Source organism: Mytilus californianus, unplaced genomic scaffold (genome assembly GCF_021869535.1).
Source record: "Mytilus californianus isolate M0D057914Y unplaced genomic scaffold, xbMytCali1.0.p SCAF_12, whole genome shotgun sequence".
Taxonomy (NCBI): Eukaryota; Metazoa; Mollusca; class Bivalvia; order Mytilida; family Mytilidae; genus Mytilus; species Mytilus californianus.
The window spans coordinates 37,974,663-37,994,195 of record NW_026262604.1 but is presented as its reverse complement, the minus strand read 5'-3'; the positions used below and the strand labels follow the sequence as shown (position 1 = coordinate 37,994,195).

The window sequence follows — 19,533 nt, the reverse complement described above, 5'->3', positions numbered from 1 at the left end:
CTTATTTTTCTCTAGAAGCCATGCAATAGGCCAACCCCCTGTTTTTCATATTTTTTTTTTCAAATTTTGAGCTCTAGTTTCAGATTTTTGAACAAAGCGCCCTTCGATACCTTGCGCAAAAGATGCGCCTGTTTCTCCTCTACAAGACCTATATAGTCATACACTGTGACACCCCTCATTATGTTTCTGTGGAAGCCATGAAATAGGCCAACCCCCCTGTTTTTAACATTTTTTTTTCAAATTTTGAGCTCTAGTTTCAGATTTTTGAACATAGCGCCAATCGATACCTTGCGCAAAAGATGCGCCTGTTTCTCCTCTACAAGACCTATATAGTCATATCCAGTGACACCCCTCATTATTTTTCTTTAGAAACCATGGAATAGGCCATTCCCCCTGTTTTTAACCATTTTTTTTCAAATTTTGAGCTTTAGTTTCAGATTTTTGAACATAGCGCCCTTCGATACCTTGCGCAAGAGATGCGCCTTTTTCTCCTCTACAAGACCTATATAGTCATAACCCGTGACATCCCTCCTTATTTTTCTCTAGAAGCCATGCAATAGGCCAACCCCCTGTTTTTTTAATTATTTTTTTTAAATTTTGAGCTCTAGTTTCAGATTTTTGAACATACCGCCCTTCGATACCTTGCGCAAAAGATGCGCCTTTTTCTCCTCTACAAGGCCTATATAGTCAAACCCCGTGACACCCCTCATTATTTTTCTCTAGAAGCCATGGAATAGGCCAACCCCCCTGTTTTTAACATTTTTTTTTCAAATTTTGAGCTCTAGTTTCAGATTTTTGAACATAGCGCCAATCGATACCTTGCGCAAAAGATGCGCCTGTTTCTCTTCTACAAGACCTATATAGACATACCCCGTGACACCATTCATTATTTTTCTCTAGAAACCAAGGAATAGGCCAACCCCCCTGTTTTTAACAATTTTTTTCAAATTTTGAGCTCTAGTTTCAGATTTTTTAACATAGCGCCCTTCAAAACCTTGCGCAAGAGATGCGCCTGTTTCTCTTCTACAAGACCTTTATTGTCATACCCCGTGACACCCCTCATTATTTTTCTCTAGAAGCCATGGAATAGGCCAACCCCCTGTTTTTAACAAATTTTTTTCAAATTTTGAGCTCTAGTTTCAGATTTTTGAACATAGCGCCCTTCGATACCTTGCGCAAAAGATGCGCCTGTTTCTCCTCTACAAGACCTATATAGTCATACCCCGTGACACCCCTCATTATTTTTCTGTGGAAGCCATGGAATAGGCCAACCCCCTGTTTTTAACAATTTATTTTTCAAATTTTTAGCTCTAGTTTCAGATTTTTGAACATAGCGCCCTTCGATACCTTGCGCAAAAGATGCGCCTGTTTCTCTTCTACAAGGCCTATATAGTCAAACCCCGTGACACCCCTCATTATTTTTCTCTAGAAGCCATGGAATAGGCCAACCCCCCTGTTTTTAACATTTTTTTTCAAATTTTGAGCTCTAGTTTCAGATTTTTGAACATAGCGCCAATCGATACCTTGCGCAAAAGATGCGCCTATTTCTCTTCTACAAGACCTATATAGTCAAACCCGGTGACATCCCTCCTTATTTTTCTCTAGAAGCCATGCAATAGGCCAACCCCCTGTTTTTCATATTTTTTTTTTCAAATTTTGAGCTCTAGTTTCAGATTTTTGAACATAGCGCCCTTCGATACCTTGCGCAAAAGATGCGCCTGTTTCTCCTCTACAAGACCTATATAGTCATACACCGTGACACCCCTCATTATTTTTCTGTGGAAGCCATGGAATAGGCCAACCCCCTGTTTTTAACAATTTATTTTTCAAATTTTGAGCTCTAGTTTCAGATTTTTGAACATAGCGCCCTTCGATACCTTGCGCAAGAGATGCGCCTGTTTCTCCTCTACAAGACCTATATTGTCATACCCCGTGACACCCCTCATTATTTTTCTATAGAAGCCATGGAATAGGCCAACCCCCCTGTTTTTAACATTTTTTTTCAAATTTTGAGCTCTAGTTTCAGATTTTTGAACATAGCGCGCTTCGATACCTTGCGCAAAAGATGCGCCTGTTTCTCCTCTACAAGACCTATATAGTCAAACCCCGTGACATCCCTCCTTATTTTTCTCTAGAAGCCATGCAATAGGCCAACCCCCTGTTTTTCATATTTTTTTTTTCAAATTTTGAGCTCTAGTTTCAGATTTTTGAACATAGCGCCCTTCGATACCTTGCGCAAAAGATGCGCCTGGTTCTCCTCTACAAGACCTATATAGTCATACACCGTGACACCCCTCATTATTTTTCTGTGGAAGCCATGAAATAGGCCAACCCCCCTGTTTTTAACATTTTTTTTCAAATTTTGAGCTCTAGTTTCAGATTTTTGAACATAGCGCCAATCGATACCTTGCGCAAAAGATGCGCCTGTTTCTCCTCTACAAGACCTATATAGTCATATCCCGTGACACCCCTCATTATTTTTCTTTAGAAACCATGGAATAGGCCATTCCCCCTGTTTTTAACCATTTTTTTTCAAATTTTGAGCTCTAGTTTCAGATTTTTGAACATAGCGCCCTTCGATACCTTGCGCAAGAGATGCGCCTTTTTCTCCTCTACAAGACCTATATAGTCATAACCCGTGACATCCCTCCTTATTTTTCTCTAGAAGCCATGCAATAGGCCAACCCCCTGTTTTTTTAATTATTTTTTTTTAATTTTGAGCTCTAGTTTCAGATTTTTGAACATACCGCCCTTCGATACCTTGCGCAAAAGATGCGCCTTTTTCTCCTCTACAAGGCCTATATAGTCAAACCCCGTGACACCCCTCATTATTTTTCTCTAGAAGCCATGGAATAGGCCAACCCCCCTGTTTTTAACATTTTTTTTTCAAATTTTGAGCTCTAGTTTCAGATTTTTGAACATAGCGCCCTTTGATACCTTGCGCAAAAGATGCGCCTGTTTCTCTTCTACAAGACCTATATAGACATACCCCGTGACACCCCTCATTATTTTTCTCTAGAAACCAAGGAATAGGCCAACCCCCCTGTTTTTAACAATTTTTTCAAATTTTGAGCTCTAGTTTCAGATTTTTTAACATAGCGCCCTTCAAAACCTTGCGCAAGAGATGCGCCTGTTTCTCTTCTACAAGACCTATATTGTCATACCCCGTGACACCCCTCATTATTTTTCTCTAGAAGCCATGGAATAGGCCAACCCCCTGTTTTTAACAAATTTTTTTCAAATTTTGAGCTCTAGTTTCAGATTTTTGAACATAGCGCCCTTCGATACCTTGCGCAAAAGATGCGCCTGTTTCTCCTCTACAAGACCTTTATAGTCATACCCCGTGACACCCCTCATTATTTTTCTGTGGAAGCCATGGAATAGGCCAACCCCCTGTTTTTAACAATTTATTTTTCAAATTTTGAGCTCTAGTTTCAGATTTTTGAACATAGCGCCCTTCGATACCTTGCGCAAGAGATGCGCCTGTTTTTCCTCTACAAGGCCTATATAGTCAAACCCCGTGACACCCCTCATTATTTTTCTCTAGAAGCCATGGAATAGGCCAACCCCCCTGTTTTTAACATTTTTTTTCAAATTTTGAGCTCTAGTTTCAGATTTTTGAACATAGCGCCAATCGATACCTTGCGCAAAAGATGCGCCTGTTTCTCTTCTACAAGACCTATATAGACATACCCCGTGACACCCCTCATTATTTTTCTCTAGAAACCAAGGAATAGGCCAACCCCCTGTTTTTAACAATTTTTTTCAAATTTTGAGCTCTAGTTTCAGATTTTTTAACATAGCGCCCTTCAAAACCTTGCGCAAGAGATGTGCCTGTTTCTCTTCTACAAGACCTATATTGTCATACCCCGTGACACCCCTCATTATTTTTCTGTAGAAGCCATGGAATAGGCCAACCCCCCTGTTTTTAACATTTTTTTTCAAATTTTGAGCTCTAGTTTCAGATTTTTGAACATAGCGCCCTTCGATACCTTGCGCAAAAGATGCGCCTGTTTCTCTTCTACAAGACCTATATAGCCATACCCCGTGACACCCTTCATTATTTTTCCCTAGAAGCCATTGAATAGGCCAACCCCCTGTTTTTAACAATTTTTTTTTCAAATTTTGAGCTCTAGTTTCAGATTTTTGAACATAGCGCCCTTCAATACCTTGCGCAAAAGATGCGCCTGTTTCTCCTCTACAAGACCTATATAGTCATACCCCGTGACACCACTCATTATTTTTTTCTAGAAACCATGGAATAGGCCAACCCCCCTGTTTTTAACAATTTTTTTTCAAATTTTGAGCTCTAGTTTCAGATTTTTGAACAAAGCGCGCTTCGATACCTTGCGCAAAAGATGCGCCTGTTTCTCCTCTACAAGACCTATATAGTCATACCCCGTGACACCCCTCATTATTTTTCTTTAGAAACCATGGAATAGGCCATTCCCCCTGTTTTTAACAATTTTTTTTCAAATTTTGAGCTCTAGTTTCAGATTTTTGAACATAGCGCCCTTCGATACCTTGCGCAAGAGATGCGCCTTTTTCTCCTCTACAAGACCTATATAGTCATAACCCGTGACATCCCTCCTTATTTTTCTCTAGAAGCCATGCAATAGGCCAACCCCCTGTTTTTTTAATTATTTTTTTTAAATTTTGAGCTCTAGTTTCAGATTTTTGAACATAGCGCCCTTCGATACCTTGCGCAAAAGATGCGCCTGTTTCTCCTCTACAAGACTTATATAGTCATACCCTGTGACACCCCTCATTATTTTTCTCTAGAAGCCATGGAATAGGCCATTTCCCCTTTTTTTAACAATTTTTTTTCAAATTTTGAGCTCTAGTTTCAGATTTTTGAACATAGCGCCCTTTGATACCTTGAGCAAAAGATGCGCCTGTTTCTCCTCTACAAGACCTATATAGTCATACCCCGTGACACCCCTCATTATTTTTCTCTAGAAACCATGGAATAGGCCAACCCCCGTGTTTTTAACAATTTTTTTTCAAATTTTGAGCTCTAGTTTCATATTTTTGAACATAGCGCCGTTCGATACCTCGCACAAGAGATGCGCCTGTTTCTCTTCTACAAGACCTATATAGTCATACTCCGTGACACCCCTCATTATTTTTCTCTAGAAGCCATGGAATAGGCCAACCCCCCTGTTTTTAACACTTTTTTTCAAATTTTGAGCTCTAGTTTCAGATTTTTGAACATAGCGCCGTTCGATACCTCGCACAAGAGATGCGCCTGTTTCTCTTCTACAAGACCTATATAGTCATACTCCGTGACACCCCTCATTATTTTTCTCTAGAAGCCATGGAATAGGCCAACCCCCCTGTTTTTAACACTTTTTTTCAAATTTTGAGCTCTAGTTTCAGATTTTTGAACATAGCGCCCTTCGATACCTTGCGCAAGAGATACGCCTGTTTCTCCTCTACAAGACCTATATAGGCATACCCCGTGACACCCCTAAATTTTTTTCTCTAGAAGCCATGGAATAGGCTAACCCCCTGTTTGTAACAATTTTTTTCAAATTTTGAGCTCTAGTTTCAGATTTTTGAACATAGCACCCTTCGATACCTTGCGCAAGAGATGCGCCTGTTTCTCTTCTACAAGACCTATATTGTCATACCCCGTGACACCCCTCATTATTTTTCTGTAGAAGCCATGGAATAGGCCAACCCCCCTGTTTTTAACATTTTTTTTTCAAATTTGAGCTCTAGTTTCAGATTTTTGAACATAGCGCCTTTCGAAACCTTGAGCAAGAGATGCGCCTGTTTCTCTTCTACAAGACCTATATAGTCATACCCCGTGACACCCCTCATTATTTTTCCCTAGAAGCATTGAATAGGCCAACACCCTGTTTTTAACAATTTTTTTTTTCAAATTTGGAGCTCTAGTTTCAGATTTTTGAACATAGCACCCTTCAATACCTTGCGCAAGAGATGCGCCTGTTTCTCCTCTACAAGACCTATATAGTCATACCCCGTGACATCCTTCATTATTTTTCTCTAGAAGCCATGGAATAGGCTAACCCCCTGTTTTTAATATTTTTTTTTTCAAATTTTGAGCTCTAGTTTCAGATTTTTGAACATAGTGCCCTTCGTTACCTTGCGCAAAAGATGCGCTTGTTTCTCTTCTACAAGACCTATATAGTCTTACCCCGTGACACCCCTCATTATTTTTCTCTAGAAGCCATGGAATAGGCCATTCCCCCTGTTTTTAACAATTTTTTTTCAAATTTTGAGCTCTAGTTTCAGATTTTTTAACATAGCACCCTTCGATACCTTGCGCAAAAGATGCGCCTGTTTCTCCTCTACAAGACCTATATAGTCATACCCCGTGACACCCCTCATTATTTTTCTGTGGAAGCCACGGAATATGCCAACCCCCCTGTTTTTAACAATTTTTTTTTCAAATTTTGAGCTCTAGTTTCAGATTTTTGAACATAGCGCCCTTCAATAGCTTGCGCAAAAGATGCGCCTGTTTCTCCTCTACAAGGCCTATATAGTAATACCCCGTGACACCCCTCATTATTTTTCTCTAGAAGCCATGGAATAGGCCAACCCCCCTGTTTTTAACATTTTTTTTTCAAATTTTGAGCTCTAGTTTCAGATTTTTTAACATAGCGCGCTTCGATACCTTGCGCAAAAGATGCGCCTGTTTCTCTTCTACAAGACCTATATAGTCATACCCCGTGACACTCCTCATTATTTTTCTCTAGAAGCCATGGAATAGGCCAACCCCCCTGTTTTTAACACTTTTTTTTCAAATTTTGAGCTCTAGTTTCAGATTTTTGAACATAGCGCCCTTCGATACCTTGCGCAAAAGATGCGCCTGTTTCTCCTCTACAAGACCTATATAGACATACCCCGTGACATCCCTCATTATTTTTCTCTAGAAACCATGGAATAGGCCAACCCCCCTGTTTTAACAATTTTTTTCAAATTTTGAGCTCTAATTTCAGATTTTTGAACATAGCGCCCTTCGATACCTTGCGCACGAGATGCGCCTGTTTCTCCTCTACAAGACCTTTATAGTCATACCCCGTGACACCCCTCATTATTTTTCTCTAGAAGCCATGGACTAGGCCAACCCCCCTGTATTTAACAATTTTTTTCAAATTTTAGCTCTAGTTTCAGATTTTTGAACATAGCGCCCTTCGAAACCTTGCGCAAGAGATGCGCCTGTTTCTCTTCTACAAGACCTATATTGTCATACCCCGTGACACCCCTCATTTTTTTCTGTAGAAGCCATTGAATAGGCCAACCCCCCTGTTTTTAACATTTTTTTTTCAAATTTTGAGCTCTAGTTTCAGATTTTTGAACATAGCGCCCTTCGATACCTTGCGCAAAATATGCGCCTGTTTCTCTTCTACAAGACCTATATAGTCATACCCCGTGACACCCCTCATTATTTTTCCCTAGAAGCCATTGAATAGGCCAACCCCCTGTTTTTAACAATTTTTTTTTTCAAATTTTGAGCTTTAGTTTCAGATTTTCGAACATAGCGCCCTTCAATACCTTGCGCAAGAGATGCGCCTGTTTCTCCTCTACAAGACCTATATAGTCATACCCCGTGACATCCCTCATTATTTTTTCTCTAGAAACCATGGAATAGGCCAACCCCCCTGTTTTTAACAATTTTTTTTTTCAAATTTTGAGCTCTAGTTTCAGATTTTTGAACATAGCGCCCTTCGATACCTTGCGCAAAAGATGCGCCTGTTTCTCCTCTACAAGACTTATATAGTCATACCCCGTGACACCCCTCATTATTTTTCTCTAGAAGCCATGGAATAGGCCATTTCCCCTTTTTTTAACAAAAAAATTTCAAATTTTGAGCTCTAGTTTCAGATTTTTGAACATAGCGCCCTTCAATACCTTGCGCAAAAGATGCGCCTGTTTCTCCTCTACAAGACCTATATAGTCATACCCCGTGACACCCCTCATTATTTTTTCTCTAGAAACCATGGAATAGGCCAACCCCCCTGTTTTTAACAATTTTTTTTTTTCAAATTTTGAGCTCTAGTTTCAGATTTTTGAACATAGCGCCCTTCGATACCTTGCGCAAAAGATGCGCCTGTTTCTCCTCTACAAGACCTATATAGTCATACCCCGTGACACCCCTCATTATTTTTCTCAAGAAGCCATGGAATAGGCCAACCCCCATTTCTGCAAATGTGTATCTTAGTTCAATTAAACAATGACATCAAAGGTGCTGTATTTTACAGGGAAGGACTACTTTTACATACGTACTAAATGGAAGTGGGTGCATTGGTGGTTTTACACCTACAAATAATCCGTTGACAGATGCAGATTTACTGTGGTACTGAATATTAGACTAAAAAGAGATGCGACTTGTTTTATCAATGGATGGGATAAATACCATTTCATGATAGAGTTGAAATTGCAATATTTGGACGGAATTTCTGCCTGTTTAAATATTTTTCATTTAACGGCCGTTGCTGTCTTATTCATTTTTTCGGTTTTTAGATATATCGCCTTATTGTTCGCTGGCTTATTGTTCGCTAGTTATTGTTCGCTAGCTTCAGCCTGGTCATACAAAGTACATGTACAGTGAATCCTTTTCTAAAACTATATACTACGTATGAATAATGCAGTTTTTCAATTAAATACAAATAGATTCATACCTGTTGATTTTGTAAGGTGTAAATTATTTTAATCTTCGAGATTTGATTGCATTTCTGCCTCCATCAACAGTATTCAAAACAAATCCTGAATTTGGGAACTAATCTATAGTCGCGAACATTACTTAATGCCTTTTAAAATTCACATAGACGAAAACATCAAGAAAGTAAGACGATCATTATACAGCCTAATGGGTTCAGACTTGCATGGGAGGAATGGGCTAAATCCTGAAACAGTAATAACTCTTTTAAATACATATATAATGCCTATTCTGACTTATGGTTTGGAATACTACTCCCGACAGGCAGCATTTTTGAAACTATCCACCAATTCCATAGAAAATTATAAAACATATACTCTCATTGCCTCAACAAACAGCTGACCCGGCCATATACATATTAAGTGGAATGCTACCAATTGAAGCTGAAATACACCTTAAAGCTCTAACACTTTTTGAAAACATCACTACAGCCAACAAAATATCAGTTGAATGGAGATTGACAGAAAGCTTAAGACAGCTACAATTAAAATCACATACAAGTACAAGCTGGTTTATAGAAGTAAAAAAAATATGCCTAAAATATGATTTGCCCGACTGCCAGAAATTCTTAACATATCCTCTTGGAAAATTCCAATGGAAAAATCTTATTAAAGGAAAATTTATACATACTGGAGTGAAAAGATGAATAACAACTCTGAGGGTTATTCAAGTTTACAACACATAGCAGGTGCCTATAAGATCAAAGCAATCCACCCAATCCTTACAACAAACACCTCAAACTGCAGAGACATCAACAGAATACCTATCAGAACAAAAATCGCAAAAGAAAATTACATACTATAATCAAATAGAGCCAAATTCAACAAATGTGAGGTACCTCTACCTGTAAAATCTGTAATAAAGAGGACGAAACTATAGAACACTTCCTAATCTCATGTACTCCACTAAAACCGGAAAGAGAAAATCGTCTGAAATTAATACGTGAGCAGTGTCTTAGAATGTTAGAACTATTTAACATTTGTTTGGATGTAAACTTAATCCATGTGATAATCAACCCTTACTACCTTGTTAAATTCTGTGCCTGCACTCAAACTAGTGATTTATGTAGCTTTATTAGCTTGCATGTTAAACCTGATTGTAGAACACTTATATATAACCTACATATGCAAAGGTATAAGCTCCTAAACACAGGACAGAAAAACTTAAGGAAATCAAATTTAGCTAAGTATTAGTTGTGCGTGGACTGTAAATTATTATTCAAAAGAAAAAAATATTTTAAATTTCACAAGTAAGACTTAATGTGTTTTACTGGTGGAGGAATATATTGACATACTTGTATAGTGTACAGACTTTATTATTATTCTATTGGATATAATAACTTCGTACTGAAGGTGTGCCTATATTGGCGAAATATATAAAGATACAGATACAGATTGCAAAAATAAAAATGAAAAAATATGTGATTCAAGTAAAATACCTGGGTAAAATACATATAATAAGTGTGCTTGAATAATAAAATAAGCCCGTGATATCGTCATTACTAGAACTTAAGTAAAACATATTTGTGTTTCCTCAACAGATTATCATAGTTCAATTATGTATTACGAAAGACACGTTGTGCACTGACAAACCCTTAATTTAATTCTAATAAGCACCCTTGACAATAGACTTACAATTTTCTATTTTTAAAATGCAGAACTATATCATCCATATATCATTGTCATGGATGTATCATTCATACCCCTCGTCGTCATTGACATATCATCCATATCTCATTGTCATTGACATACCATCCATACCAGATTGTCATTGACATCAACCATACCCAATTCGTCATTGACATTTCATCCATTATCCAAACGTCATTGACATATCATCCAAACCCTTTTCGTCATTGACGTATCATATATACCCCTCATTATTGACTTATCATTTATACCCAATCGTCATTGACAAAGCATCCATACCCCTCTTCATTTACATATCATCTATACCACGCCATCATTGACATATCATTCATACCCCAATCGTAATTGACATATTATTCATACCCAATCATCATTGACACATCATCCATACCCCTCGTTATTGACATATCATCCATACCTCATTGTCATTGACATACTATCCATACCCCTCATCATTTACATATCTTCCATACCCCTCATCATTGACATATTATTTATACCATATCGTCATTGACATATCATCTATACCTCATTGTTATTGACATATCATTCATACCCTTCGTCAGTGAAATATCATTCCTACCCTTCTTCATTGACACATCATTCATAACTCATTGTCATATAATTATCCATACCTCATCGTTTGTAAAATTTGCTACGTGTTGACAATCAGAACTTTTTTGTATTCCGGTACATGACAAACAAGCCTGTCCTGCTCCACATACTGAAATAATGAGAAGATAACTGCATCAAACGTATCTTTTCATTGGCTACTTTCAATTACCGCATAAATATAAAATTCAGAAGGTAGAACCACTATAAGAGGCCCAGCATGATATTATAGTGCGGTACTGGCAAAAGCCCGCCCCGCATGAGATCGTACTAACAATAGTACAGCCTAGCATGAGATCATACTAACAATAGAACCCGCCCAGCATGAGATCATACTGACAATAGTACAGACCAGCATGATATCCTACTGAAATAGTACAGACCAGCTTGAGATCGTACTGACAAATGCACCGCCCAGCATGGGATCGTACTGACAATAGTACCGCCTAGCATGAGAGCATACTAACAATAGCGCCATCCAGCATGAGAACATACTGACAATAGCACCTTTTTATACAAAGCAGTTCCTTTTTTTCAGGTGTAACTTTTGGAGATATTGAAACACATTTTATACCAAATGATTTCTAAAAATGAAAGAATAATTATCATATTGAGAAGATATCCAAAAGTGTGCAGTGCATATGTACCGTCATAATACTAAAAATCCAGGCTAAAAATAAGGCATAGGAAGTTTAATTCAGTCACGGACCTGCGATGTCGCGGGTGTGTTCTAGTAGAATTTTATTATAAGAAAGTCAATCTGATTAGAGTTCAGATCTATCGTAACTCGCTTACTCGTCGAATATATAAGCATAAGGAACCAGTCTGAGAGATCTTTATTTAAATCAGAATGTATAAAAGTTGGACGAATGTATAAAGGTTGTTAATTTGGTTTTCATTTTCCTTTGGGGGGAAGGGGGCGGTGTGGGAGGAGGGGCTGTTAACAAATACTCATTGAATGGGTCTGTTCAAGTAACATTGTAAGCTTTTTAATACTTGTTAGTAGTTTTTATAGCAATCTAAATCAACTTTATACAAAATTCCAATCCAGGTATCTATGAAAGAGTTTATTTACGTCTTGAAATATTGTATTGCTTACCTGATATTGCGGTTGGATTGATATAAATTTGCCACATGTTTTATTCTGATGAATAATAAAACCCAGTTTTTGTATGTATTCTACATGGCGGAGGACATTTTAGCGCATTAATAGGACATTTTTAATGAGAGAAAAAAAGTCGGACGTTTTAGCGATTACGTATAGCCCATTTTAGTGCCAATTTGTTAACCAATTTCAACAAAAAATGAAATTATAAATGCCCATTTGAGCGACAGAAATTAAGTCTTGGTATAATAGTGCATTTTAATAATATTAAGACAGAAGACTATAGGCTAACAAATATAATGTAAATAAAAATACGGCACTAAAAGTAAAAAAGTTATCTCAAATGTTTAATTGACATTATATCCCAGTGAACCTACGTGTAACGGGATCTTGATATTGTGATAGGAAATGTTCGTTCTCCTCGTCTTGTTTAGATTGAAAAGCAAATTCAGGTGAATAATAAAACCAAATATTTCTATGTAGTCTTTTCTGGCGGAGGATATTTAGCGCCAACGTATAGCCCATTTTAGCGCCAATTTGTTAACCAATTTTAGCAAAAACTGAAATTATCAATGCCAGCCTCCATTACTGTTCACGGTTTAAGATTACTGAGTTTTATCCAACCAGGTAAGTTTCGCTAAAATGAGCTATAATGTCTGCGCTAAAATGTACTTTTAACTTTTTCTCTAACATAATCTGCGACCGTACAACAGTTTTATCTTGTTTAAATGAAATTAAAATCGATACGGAAATTCATTGTATTTTGTTAATATTAAAAGACTTACGATGCACATTATTGTAAAATCCAACGATAAAACAAGCTAAAACTACATCGTTCAATGACATTATCTTAACAACACATAAGTTTTATTACGTGGTTTGCACTTCTTATCTATGCACACATGTACAACATGCACTTCGAATATATTGAGTCAACAAATTTCATGGTTTCGTGGATTTCATGTTATTGAAAATGATTGATTCAAAGATATATTTCTGTCTCCTAAACTTTGTTCATAAATCTTGATTCATAATCTAAAAGCTAATTCTGCAAACCTCAAAAGGGGTGCGGAAGATACCATTAAAGGATATTCAAACTCGTAAGTCGAAGACCAACTGACAACTTCATGGCAAAAAAACCTACCAAATGACATACGACAGTCTACAAATCATAACATTGAAAATTGAAGACTGAGCAACACGACCCAACAAAATGATGATTTCGGTTGCTTCCAAAAACGACTAAATAATTACAAGGAAGATGGGATTAGGTTTTCTCATAAGGTTCAGTGTAAACTATAAGTTAGGTCACCAATGCAACGACATGTTCGAATTCCACTCATCCAATACTAAGAAATTTACTCTAGATCGTACCATAACTATCATTCTTTTACAATTGAAAAAATAAGCATTAATTCTTGAAAACTAATTTATTATACAAAAGCGGACGATGACCTGTTTTAACTAGGGATGTCAACGAGTACTCGAGTATCGCTCGGTAGTACCGAGTATCGATTACCAAAATGATACTCCGACTAATCGGTTTCCTGTTAAAATAGTGTTGCTTTCTTAAGCTTAAACAAAAAATATTTTTATAGAAAGCGCCTCCCGGGAAATTAAATATTAATCAAATATACTAGTCAACAAAAGAAACGATACACAAGTTTGAACTACAATTAATCATAAATATAATCAATAGGAAAAACTGTTAAACTATCCAATGAAAAACATGCATTTAAAAACAAAGGCATATGATTAAAAAAATCTGACCAAATTTGAAAGTTAGAAAATACCGAGTTATTGAACACGGAGGTCAAATTTATTTTGCGGAAAATGATGACAAATGTAGGCACTTAATTTCGAAGATTTTAAGTTTTAAACTGTAAGTTCTAATATCGATTTTTGAAATTTTTGGTAAAACATACGATTTTTGAAATAAAAATTCGAGATAAAAAATTCGCGTTTTTGCCGTAAATCATTGGTTTTGATAAGAAAATAACACCCTACATGTATAAAAATTAGACCAATTGGGCAATTATTTACCTTGGAACAGTGTATCCAATTTTATTATATATGGAAAATACATTGCCTTGTATCGTTTTTTTGTTGACTAGTATATAATAAACATTGAAATACGATTCGAATGTTTGCGTTTAACTGTCATTTAAAATTCCTCCAAACAGAGGAAGGATATATATGACCAAGAGCACTTTTCTAAGGCTTACACTTTTAGCTAAACTTGGTCATTCCGCCACCTCTATACCGTTATCTAGAGCATAAATTTTTATCAGCAGGACTGTTAGTTACCTTAAAAAGTTGAGAAATCGTCGTGTCCCAGACAAAGTTGACAAGATAATATTTTTCAATCAGAGTATAGAGTATCGCACGGTAAGTCCAACGAGTACTCGATTAGTAAATCTTCACCGAGTTAACATCCCTAGTTTTAACTGATTAAAATGAATAATATATTGAAAGACTGTGAGATTATAAGGTCGCACTGACGGTATCATACGACGATGTGTCTATCAGGTTATCAGTTTAAGTTAAATAATGAGCAGATTTTACTGTAAGATCTGAATTTATCTTATTTGATTTAATATACTATGATTTTATATATGAAAGATCCATGTTTTTTAATAACAAATTCTTCACTATTTTGTTTTAGCAAGTTACACTGAACTCGGCCATTTGACCATTTTTTGTCTTCTTATAATGGCCATAGAACGACCGTCTAAACGTCTGTCTTGGAGCATACGGCTTAATCTGGGGATCCGATATTTGGTCCGAGAACACAGTTATCGTTCTTTGACAAATATAGTCCCTAGTGTAGACAGTGTGTTACTTGCAATTTTTTTTTTATTTTCCTTCCTAATTTATTTCTTCGAGTTGTATGCCTCAAATAGCAAGTCAGGGATTGAAATTAAACTATAAACAAATTTTGGTCATGAATTTTTAAAGTAAAGTAGTGATTTGGTCCAGCTAAAAAGGGTTAAAAATTAGTATTTCCGAAGCTGTCAAAAGAATTCAAGACCCCCTTAACATAAAATTGTCCATATTTTGAGATAGAGCTGATGACGTTTTCCATAATTTTGATGTAATGTGTCCCAAAAGTAGTACACCGCACTGTAAAAATATTATTGAGAAAGCGCAGGTGCGATTTTTAAAATTTTCATTTATTGTCTAAAAGAAATGCACTACGAAATAACTTTGTTCTCGGGCCTACGATTTCAATTTACCCGCAAATTGGGCATGTACTGCAAATTTCCCTTTTGTGTAACATCCATATAAAACGATCGCATGTGACGAGTAAATAAAAATAATATTTAAACTAGAAGCTCTCAAGAGTGTCGCTCACCTGTATTTACTGATGCTTTAAAAATCATGTAAAATAAGGTTAAAATCATAATTACAATGTAATAGTATTAGATATTAGATATTATAATGATATCTAAGATAATAACAAAAAACTGCAAAATTTCTGTAAAATTACTAAATCAGAGGCAGCAACCCAACAACGGGTTGTCGGATTCGTCTGAAAATTTCAGGGCAGATAAATCTAAATCTGATGAACATTTTTGACACTGTCAGATTTGCTCTAAATGCTTTAGTTTCAGAGATATTTATTAAACCAAAAACTGCATTTTACCCCTATGTTCTATTTTTAACCATGTCGGCCATGATGGTTGGGAGGCGTGGTCATCGGACAAATTTTTTAAACTAGATACCCTTATAATGATTATGGCCAAGTATGGTTAAATTCGGACCAGGTGAGCTAAAAATTAAGGAAAGCGACAAGAATATACTCTTAAATTACATGGAATTTATAGGCAATTAGCCATCTGCATGCAAATTTTGAAGTACTTCTGACGAAGAACGCTTAGTAATGTAAAAGTTCGCACAAGCTGTAAGGGTTGACTAGAAATCATGGACAAAATTCGTTCTACTTTATATTTAGATTGCTGCATTGTACAATCATCCTAAAATATTAATGTAATTGAAGTTAAAACAAGGACATTTTTTGCCTGCACAACTGATTTTGATTAAATTATATGTTGAAAGTCTTCGAAATAAATGTCTTAATACAGGTATAACAGAAACTTAACATTTTTGATGATCTGTGAATGTGAGGTCAAGGACAGACGAACCTTGTCAGACGTACGTGTACGTCTTTCAATAATTCTATATACCAAATATAGTTAAGCTATTACAAAAAGTCTTAATTTCCAAAACTTGACATAGACCAACGAGCTGTGAAAATGAGGTCAAGGTCATATGAATTATGTTTGGCGGACATCTACAACTAACAATAAGGGTATTCATCAAATAAAAATGACCCGTTACTTATAATAAGGTAAGTTGAACGCTGTTAGGCCGACTTGTTCACCTAACAATCATTCTATATACTAAATATAGTTGACCTAGTGCTTATAGTATCTAAGAAAACAGCTGTTAACTGAGAGTAGAATAAAACAGGAAAAAAACAATTTTCTTTTTTTCCCCCTGAAAATCCTGAGAAATGCAATTTTGAAATTATTTTATTCTATAAAGCGTGTATTTCTGGAAATTAACTGTTATATTGATGTAATTTGTTACATTTTGAAATGAATTTATTTTGAGCCATGTACTTAGCTGTCCTTTCAGTGAAATTTGTCTATTTACAATAATGCATAGAATAAATTTATTCTATACATTCATAGAACTGTCTGACCATCCAGAGTTATAAAATAAATTTATTCTATACATACATAGAACTTTCTGACGATACAGAGTTATAAAATCAATTTATTCTATACATACAGAGACATTTTCTCACCATACAGAGTTATAAAATAAATCTATTCTATACATACATAGAACTTTCTGACCATACACAGTTATAAAATAAATGTATTCTATACATACAGAGAACTTTCTATGATTACTGAATCATGAAAATGAGACCAACATTAGATTAGCATTTAGTCTTAGATGCAGGATTTTTTTTAATAGTTGTTATTGGCTTTGAACTAGCTGTCAGTAACAGTTAGTACTCTCAGATCTGTATTTAGTGTCTTTTTGTTGTGGGGATGTATAAAGTACCCGCGACGTCCACTCTGTGTTTTTGTTGTATGTATTTCTATTTGTATCCATCCGACGAGTTAAGCCTTTTTCAACAGATTTTTTTAGTTTGTTTTAATGTTGTACTATTATACCACTGTCCCAGGTTAGGGGAGGGTTGGCGCCTTCAAACGAGTTTAAACCCGCCACATTCTGTATGTGCCTGTCCCAAGTCAGGAGCCTGTAATTCAATGGTTGTCGTTTGTTGCTGTGTAACATCGTTCATTATTTTGTACATAATTTAGGCCGTCAGTTTTCTCGTTTGAATTGTTTTACATTAGTCATTTCGGGGCCTTTTATAGCTGACTATGCGGGATGGGCTTTGCACATGGTTGAAGGCCGTTCTGTAACCTATAGTTGTTAATTTCTGTGTCATTTGGTCTCCTGTGGTGAGTTGTCTCATTGGCAATCATACCACATTTTCTTTTTATATCTATATCTTATAATCATTGTATTGATTGGTATTTAACGCCACCTTCAGCACTATTGATCTATTTCGTTGCAGTCAGTTTTATTGGTGAAGGAAGCCGGAGTGCCCAGAGAGAACCACCGACCTTCGGTAGGAAAACTGACAATCCTTGTTAATTAAGATTAGAGTCCAGTGAACCCGTCACCTGCGTGATTCGAACTCACAACTTCGGTGTTGACAGCCAGGATAGTGATACAGTTGTTCGGCTAATTCAACCACTCGACCACAGAGACCCCTATATAATCATTGTATACTAGTATAACCAACATAGTTGATATATTACTGAACCATGAACAAAATATCGAGGTCCGATTCACCCTGTGAGACAGTTATGTCATCACTAGAATCATTCAATACATCATATATAGTTTATAACATGCTTGAAGTCTCCGAGAAACGGACGTAATCACGAAAATTTAACCATTATCAGCAATCCATGAACTCATTTCAAGGTCGGATTAAATCATGTCTGACGGACATATATACCTTGCAGTGATTCCATATACCAAATGAACGTATCCTGTTGTTTATAATCACTAGAATATCACTGGACACAAAAACTATGTTAGAGCAGTCTGAACCATAAAAATGGGGAAATGAACAACTCCAATGTAAAATATGCAAGACAGAAACTCGGACCATAAGCATCTGTATACAATATATGAAGCATCCAGATCTTGTAAAAGTTTTAGACACAGCTAGCATCCACGAGTCTCGCATTCTGAGTGGTCTCATGCGAGACAAAACGCAGGCTTTGGTATACCATAAGAATAATGTTGCATGGAAAGTCATAAACAGAGAGAGAGAACACATACATGTGCAACTAAATACCAGAAGTCGGTGAAAACCCAGAGACATATATACATGTCTCTGGAAACACAGACAACGTATGACTAAAAGATAAAGACAAACAAATTGCATCAAACGACGGATTATACAACTCCACAGAACCTGAAAATTTCCGATAGAGCAACACAAATCATTTCTGCTCCACTAGTGAAACACTAAAGTAAATCGCTTCACTAAAACTTGTACTGTTAACGATTTGCTGCGGCTGTCCGAAGTCAGGAACCTCTATCCTTGGTAATCTAGTGTATTTTTTAAATTTTGGTTCATTTATAAGTTTCAGAGTTTAGTGTGGCGTCTATTTCGCTGAACTAGTATACATTATTGTTTAAAGGTCATCAAAACCCATCCTCCGGGTGCGGGATTTTCTCGTTGCATTAAGGACCCATTGGTGGCCTTGTGCTGTTTTCTGCTCTTTGGTCGGGGTGTTGTCTCTTTGACAAATTCCCCGTTTTCATTCTCAGTTCGATTGTTCATTTTTTTTGCATCAAGTTTAGAGTACATTATGAAGGTCATGCAGACGAAGCTTGAAATAATTTGCACTATGACGCAAGTCTTATAAAATCTATTCGAAGCATTGAAATTGCGCGAGTCTTCAGACTGGCCGTAATCCCCCCGTTTCATCTCCTACCTTTTGCGATGCCTTCTGGCACAAAATTTTAACTACTAAATTAAAATTGTTTCAAAAATAAGGGAAATTATGAATAGCTCTCAGAAGTTGCAAAATGTATATCAAGATAGACATCTTTACACAGAATCAGTTGGATGTGTACTGGTTGATACTCAAGTCTGGGATAACATGGTTTATGCAATAGTTGTATTTGTTTTTTGACTAGGTTTTAGTAACAGCAAGTACCTTTTGTCCTTATGATGGTTGTTTGTGCTATGTACCAATGTGATCAGTCAAGCCATCACCAACTGTTTTTACAGTGTGTTCTAATGCTGTGCAGTTACACCACTGCCCCAGGTTTAAGGAGGATTGAGCGCCAACAACCACGTTTTCTATATACATGTCCCAAGTCAAGATCTGTTACTAAGTGGTTGTCTTTGGTTGCTGTCCGTCATA

General features: G+C 36.5%; 1 long non-coding RNA gene across 17 annotated transcripts; it reads right to left on the bottom strand.

Moving 5' to 3' along the window:
- Positions 1–501: 501 nt before the first annotated feature.
- Positions 502–8,552, bottom strand: LOC127721786 (uncharacterized). 17 transcript variants are annotated; one of them, XR_007991453.1, is made up of 9 exons: positions 7,525–8,552; positions 6,682–7,346; positions 6,289–6,504; positions 5,093–5,406; positions 4,878–4,915; positions 4,208–4,523; positions 3,642–4,030; positions 2,761–3,465; positions 1,582–1,877 (listed from the first exon to the last, which is right to left on the bottom strand). It is a non-coding gene; the product is annotated as an uncharacterized LOC127721786 (long non-coding RNA). The 17 variants fall into 17 exon arrangements; XR_007991460.1 differs by lacking the exons at positions 1,582–1,877; positions 2,761–3,465; positions 4,878–4,915; positions 5,093–5,406 and adding exons at positions 502–856; positions 1,209–1,561; positions 1,916–2,230 and having other exon boundaries at positions 5,935–6,504; XR_007991457.1 differs by lacking the exons at positions 4,878–4,915; positions 5,093–5,406 and having other exon boundaries at positions 2,761–2,975; positions 3,327–3,465; positions 5,935–6,504.
- Positions 8,553–19,533: the final 10,981 nt, after the last annotated feature.